At 48.5% G+C, this 7500-nt stretch overlaps 1 protein-coding gene across 1 annotated transcript in view; it reads right to left on the bottom strand.

Annotated features, from left to right (window-relative positions):
* The window catches only part of LOC115554158 (ERC protein 2-like), a 163516-nt gene that overhangs the window by 79699 nt on the left and 76317 nt on the right, over positions 1-7500 (bottom strand).

The raw sequence follows: 7500 nt of genomic DNA, 5'->3' as shown, positions 1-7500 counted from the left end.
CAAAAATACTGAGCGCCGCAGAGTTATTAAATGGTATGCTGGTTTATCTGCTATCTGTTACGTTATCCTAAAAATGAAGGCACTTCCTGTGCAAACGCTGTGGTCTGTTCCCATGGTAACTCTGAGGACAATTCAATGGTCACTTCTTGAGGCCACACGGCCGGTTTATGGCAATAAGGCACACCTCATCAATTACCAGCCAGCCCCGAAGGCACACAATCACACACACACACACACACACACACACACACACACACACACACACACACACACACACACAGACACATACACACACACAAAAACAAACCCACTAATCAATTCGAGCACTTGACATTTATACAGCAGGATGAGGTTGGGAGACCAATCAGACAGGGTTCGAGAGTTCCTCACTTGTTCAGTGGTTATTATGTTGTGCTGTGTGTGTGTGTGTGTGTGTGTGTGTGTGTGTGTGTGTGTGTGTGTGTGTGTGTGTGTGTGTGTGTATGTGTGTGTGTGTGTGTGTGTCTTTGTGTGTCTGTGTGTGTGTGTGTGCGTGTGTCTGTGTGTGTGTGTGTATGTGTGTGTGTGTGCATGTGTGTGTTTGTGTGTGTCTGTGTGTTTGTGTGTGTTTGTGTGAGTGTGTGTGTGCGTGTCAGTCAGTGAGTGAGTGAATGACACTAATTAACAAACTGACTTCCTAGAGAACATTTCCTGTGATAGCCATTATTAGGTATGTGTGACAAATTCCAGGCCTTCCTTCACCCGTCCAGGGAAGGAGGGAGGGAAAGAGAGCAAGAGATAGTGAGAGAGAGGGAGGGAGAGAGAGAGAGAGCAAGCGTGCGCGAGAGACAGAGGGAGAGAGGGAGATAGAGGGAGATAGAGGGAGATAGAGAAAGAGAGAGAGAGAGAGAGAGAGAGAGAGAGAGAGAGAGAGAGAGAGAGAGAGAGAGAGAGAGAGAGAGAGAGAGAGAGAGAGAGAGAGAGAGAGAGAGAGAGAGACAAACATAAACTGTGACTAAAGACAGACAGCATCCAGTGGATAGTCAGGCAGGCGGGCTTCTTATACAACCACAGATTCTGTTTGTCTGTCAATACATTCCGCTGGTTTGGGTTTTGTCACGATCTCGCTCTATTTAGTCTGTCAGGCGTCCCTCCTCTGTGGTGGAAAACGAGATCTTTGTGTGTGTCTCTGGAAAATCTCTTCCATCTCTGTCTGTTAGCATGAAAGGCCCATCACACACACACGTGCATGTAGTGACTTACCCAGAAAAAGAAATACACACACGGACCCACATACGCACACATGCATGCACTCAAACGGACACATTCACCTCACAACTCTACATATCTGTCAGTTCCGCATCATATTTATTAGACAGCCCCGGCCCACCAGGGTGTCACGCATCATCTTTACGAGACAGTGACACTACAACGTTACCCCGTGCGTCAGCATCTGGGTTGCGACCGATGACGGGAGGTGAGAGTTTGTGTGTACACATCCTTGGGCCAGTGGCAGAGATATTAGGGCCACTTGCAGGAGATGTAGTAGATACTTTTTAAGAGTTGTGAAGAGAGAGGTCGAAAAAGGGCAGATGAGTGCAAGATTTTGAAAAAACGCACCTTCTCTTCTCCCCTTTCTACATTTCTCAGTTAATGAGAGGAACACACACCGTGTGTGTGAATGTGATTAACAGATTGGATGGAATTCTCAAACCAATCAATCTTATCGGTATTCACAAAGCCAGAAAATCATAAAATCAGTTTATTTGAGGCCAGAAATGATAAAATTGCCTCATTCAGAGGCATGCAAGTCAACTCGAAGCAGATATTCTCGAAGAGGTTGCGATTTCTTAGTACAGTCTTTTGAGTACACTCAAATTATAGCTCTTAAATCATACCTACAGCATCTTGAACAAACAGGTGTATAGCACAAAAAGCAAAACTCAAAACATATGCTGAGCAGCTTTAATAATATGATAGCCTAATATCATACTCCAAGTGTAGTAGAGTATATTTAGAGTGGGTTGTGGGCAATGTTAAGATACGCCAAAACAGGTTATTTAAGTTTACAAAGACAGTATAGGCAACCACCTGAGCAATAGACCTCTATCAGTTCAATAAGAAGCTTAACAATTAAACCAACACCCCCCAACACTTTAACATTCAAAATATATCCAACTGTTTTCAATACGATAGAACCACCGACCGTGGAACCTGTACAACACGAGCAGATGGGGACAGATTGGCTGGTGATGAAGCCCTCCGTGGCGGTGGATCATGCCTGCAGCCTGACATCATAGCGCACACCTACGCTCCGACGGCCAGCACCCCCACACACCCACACGAGCAAACGTCTGCCACAAGCACGCATGCAAATGCACACGTACACACCGACACACACACACACACACACAGTAGATAAACATGCATGTCAGAGGGCACGGGAGCAAAGACAGACATGATGAATGGCTCGGGACTCCCACGAGAAGACACACACACACACACACACACACACACACACACACACACACACACACACACACACACACACACACACACACACACACACACACACACACACACACACACACACACACGCATGCATGCACACGCACTGCTGCTGCATACACAGATTAATACGCATGCATATGGACACACACACACACACACACACACACACACACACACACACACACTCAGGCCAGGGCAGGAATGAGGGAGACGTGGTCTGGGTGGTCACCCCCTCCGTCAGCTGAACACAGAGAATCCCATTCACACACCTGCGGCCCACCCCCTGTGGCTCATCATCACTTATCTCAACAACCCCACTGCACTGCTTACACACGTGTGCAGGGGGTGGGTGTGCGTGGGGTTGGGTATGTGCCGGGAGGGGGGGGGATGCATGTGAGTGAGTGTGTGCGGCCTGGGTGGGGGTGTGTGTGTGAGTGTGTGTATGGGCATGCATGTATGTGTGCATGAATCCGCACGTCCGGGTTGTGTTATTAAATTCTGTGTGTTTTTGTGTGAGTAATGTTGTAACCCTGTGAGTGTCTGTACGTGTGTAATGCCGTTGTGTATATGTGTGTGAATTATCCTGTTTGAGTCAATGTGCCTGTGTGTGTGTGGGTTTGGGTTTGTGTGTGCGTACCAATGTGATTTTGTTGTGACTCTATGTCTGCGTCTCGTTGTGTGTCGGTAAGTGTGTGTGTGTGTGCGTCTGTATGCGTGTGGGTGTGTGTGACTGTGTGTGTTTGTTTGCGTCTGTGTTTGTGTTTGCGGTTTGTGTGTGTCTAAGAGTGAGTGTGTGTCCAGACCAAAGGGAGCGCTGGCAACAGGGACATGACCTTGCCAACGCCACTGATGCGTCTGTGTTTAGCCAGCGTTACCATGGTGATCCGTGCCCGGTAGACAGGATGTCTATGCCGGGGATTTGAAAGTCATAATGTCGCTACCGCTCTGAGCTTCATTATGGCATTGGAAACAGAAACCATCCAACACAAATGCTGGCACAGGACCTGGAGGGAGTACGACTTGTGACAGGTAAAGGCCCATTGGTTTTTCCAGCGTGGGGATTACCTTGTCTGAAAGAAACAAGCGTGAAGCCGTAAATGGACTTAAACAATGGACGGACGGACTGACTTCTGCGTTAGTGTATTGAGTTTTGGTGACCTGGTACTGGTACATGAGGTTCCATACAGATTGTTATTTCCAGTACAGGTGTGTGAGTGTATGGTTGTATTCACGTGTGGGTGTGTGTGTGTGTGTGTGTGCCGGTGTGCGGGAAAGTGTGTGTTGTGCGTGTGTATGCGTGTGTGCGAGTGCACAGCCAACTCAGATGAAAGATGGCCAAACAATATTCCACTCTCCTCCCTTAATTTCTCCATCCCATCTGAAGGCTCTACTACTCACTGCCCTACCGCCCTTGCCTCTCTCCCTATTTCCCCTTTACTTTCCCTGCCTCCCTTTACAACCATTTAAGTCCCACCAAGGTAAACTCCTTCAGGACCCAAGGACCACTGCTTCCTTTGTGGCCTTCTCCGCCTCCCCCTTCATTCACTCGTCCATCCCTCTTTCCAAAGGCATAAATTCAATTCCCTATCCCCGACTCTGCAGCCTCCCTGTGACGCCACTGTCTTACACCACCAGGACAGAGCTCCCACGTCCCGGACCTCACCCCTCTGCCGTACCTTCTCGTATCTTCCCGACTCGCAGCGCAAACAGTGACGTCGAATACGGTGAATTGGCAGGGATCCTCCGATAACACACTAATCCATCCAGCGCCCGTCAGGCACTCCCATTCCTGTCGCTTACCTGATCATTCAGGGCCACCAATGCATGAAACAAATGTATATAATCACACACAGACACTCTGTATAAAAATCCCATATATCAGTTTGATTAAAAATATCCACCCTCAGTTTAGCGTGATAAAGCATTTCCTTGTGTTTAGGGATTATTCCACTCCCTGTGCGCGTCCCTCCTTCCCTTTGCTCCTGGGTTGTATCAGGCTGCAGAATGTAAACAGCGATAATGTGAGCAGTGAATGGAGTTCAGTGGGCTGTGGGTGGGTTTCCAGGCGTGCGCATCACACACACTGTATAGAAACATCTCAATGGCCGGCCATTCAACATGTCCAAACACATCATTTCTCTATGGTGCGCCTACACCCCACGACCCCGGCCTTAATAATGACTGGAACCTCCAGGGGCCACCTGCCTTGCTGCTCCGACCCTGTGTGTGTGTGTGTGTGTGTGTGTGTGTGTGTGTGTGTGTGTGTGTGTGTGTGTGTGTATGTGTATGTGTATGTGTGTGTGTGTGTGTGTGTGTGTGTGTGTGTGTGTGTGTATACAGCCTTTTGGAAACTCAATCCAGTGTTGGGTGATAGAGCAGACCTGTGCAGCTCCTTATTCATCAAGAATCCCAGCTCCGTATCGGAAGAAAGGCAAATGTGAGAACACGCACACAACCAACGTACACGCACACACAAATATGCATGTAGCATGCACGCAGGCAGGAGCGCACACATAGACACACACACACACACACACACACACACACACACACACACACACACACACACACACACACACACACAGAAGGGCATACTGCGAGGAAACCCAGGGTACAATGAGAGGATATTGAAAATTATTTTTTCCCCTCTTGTCTCTTTCATTAACTGTGTTGAAAAGTCAAGAGTCTGTTCTCTCTCCATCCATGGCACACATACATTGACACACACACACACACACACACACACACACACACACACACACACACACACACACACACACACACACACACATACAGACGCACAACCACGAACACACAAACGCAAACATCCACACACACCAACACCCACAGACACACATACACCCACACACGTACACACACACACTACATCAGCGGTCTGCGGGGGAATGTGCCTCACATGGTTTGCTTCAGCTGGTCTTCCTGACGTATGTCACATTACAGTGGGGAGAGAGAGACATTATCGTTGGGAGAGAGACATTACAGTGGGGAGAGAGAAAGAAAGAGAGGGAGAGAGAGAGAGAGACTTGGCCACCGCTCAAACATCTCTCATGATTTCTAAGATTTGAAATCCATTCTCACCCCCCCCCCCCTCACTGCTCATATCTCACTCCCCACTATCTCCCTCCCCCCAAGCATTTATCTCTCTCTCTCTCTCTCTCTCTCTCTCTCTCTCTCTCTCTCTCTCTCTCTCTCTCTCTCTCTCTCTCTCTCTCTCTCTCTCTCTCTCTCTCTCTCTCTCTCTCTCTCTCTCTCTCGTCCTTTGTCTGTTCTGTTTAGTTTTCATGTGGTAATGGGGAGCGGGGCCCAGCAGCAGGAGCAAGGCCCCTGTAAGCAGAAGAATGCAGCGTTCGGGGGCGACTGTGTGCGTGTCTGCAGCCGTGAGTGATTAAATGTGAGTTTCTGTGTGGTGGGCGCTAGTTCTGCAGGACTGTCTCTGCGGCTGGCCGTGTTTTCTCCCATTCCGATGTGAGCCAGTCTCACGCTGCTTGGCCCCCACGCGATTCAACAGTCCTTTAATCCTCATCATCAGTGACCCCAAACCTCCAGCCCTCCCTCTCTCTCTCTCTCTCAATGTCCATCTCCCTTGATGTACCTCTCGATCTCTCTCTGTCTCTCTGTTTCTCTCTCTCTGTCTCTCTCTCAATGACTCTTACTATCTTTCTCACTCAATCGCTCTCTCGCTCTCTCTGCATTTTACTTTATCTCTCTCTCTCTCTCTCTCTCGCCAATCGCTCTCTCTCTTTCTTCCTATCTCTCTCTCTGAAACGCACACCCACAAAAACGAATATTATTTTTTTCCCTTATGAGACCACACACACACTCCTCTATATCTCCATTGGATCCTGTCATTGAAGATTTTCGTTGAACTTTAGTCTTGAACACAAGGCAGAGGGCAAGAGAGAAAGAATGAGAGAGAGAGAGAGAGAGAGAGAGAGAGAGAGAGAGAGAGAGAGAGAGAGAGAGAGAGAGAGAGAGAGAGAGAGAGGGAGAGAGAGAGGAGAGAGAGAGAGAGAGAGGAGAGAGAGAGAGAGAGAGAGAGGAGAGAGAGAGAGAGAGAGAGAGAGAGAGAGACTAGCTGCTTGCGTCCACCAACAGTATACTAGAGCTTGGTGTGTACTCATTGCACCTCCATTATGGCAAGATAACGATAATGACTTCAGCCTGCAGAAACAACCGACTTACAAAGAGGATATCACTAAACTTTGAAATCTGGAAGCAACGGTGTCTGTGTGGACAGTGCCCCTGCTTTGTATAAACACACACACACAGACCCAGACATGCAGAAACACAAAAACACACTACAAAATAAGCCATTCTTAGGAGCTAATAGGATCGTAAGGCAAAGCTTAATGGGTTGATGCAGTGCTTCAAACACATCTGTACCAGCCCTTTGTGCTGCGATGAATGGTGGACATTAAAGTAATTTCTCTGTGGCACATTACAGGCAGATATATGTGCCATGTTCCTTCCAAGAGAGCGCCCAGAGCAAAGCAAACACACATGTTGCCCCCCACCCACCCACCTCTACCCCGTTCCAGTGACGGATCGCCGAAGCTCACCCTCAGAGCCTGACGTACCTACGGACACGGCCCACGGACACGGCCCCGCACGGAAACACATCAGGTCATACATGTGTTCCGCACCACACACACACACACACACGTACACACACACATACACACACACATGTGCTCCTTCTGAGCACACAAAGTTCCATATGCTAGCTTGAACACGTGTGTGTGTGTGTGTGTGTGTGTGTGTGTGTGTGTGTGTGTGTGTGTGTGTGTGTGTGTGTGTGTGTGTGTGTCACACACACACACACACACACACACACACACACACACAAACAAACACACACACACATGCTTTCCTTCCATCTCTTTCCAATCTGACATTCACACTCACACCCAGGAACCTATTCAGTTAGTCTGGGATCGGGTGGACCTGCCTATCTCGTCTCACTGTCCAACACCTGTGCTCAATAACTTG

Source organism: Gadus morhua, chromosome 1, assembly GCF_902167405.1.
Source record: "Gadus morhua chromosome 1, gadMor3.0, whole genome shotgun sequence".
In the NCBI taxonomy this organism is placed as follows: domain Eukaryota; kingdom Metazoa; phylum Chordata; class Actinopteri; order Gadiformes; family Gadidae; genus Gadus; species Gadus morhua.
This window is presented reverse-complemented; position numbering and strand designations above follow the sequence as displayed.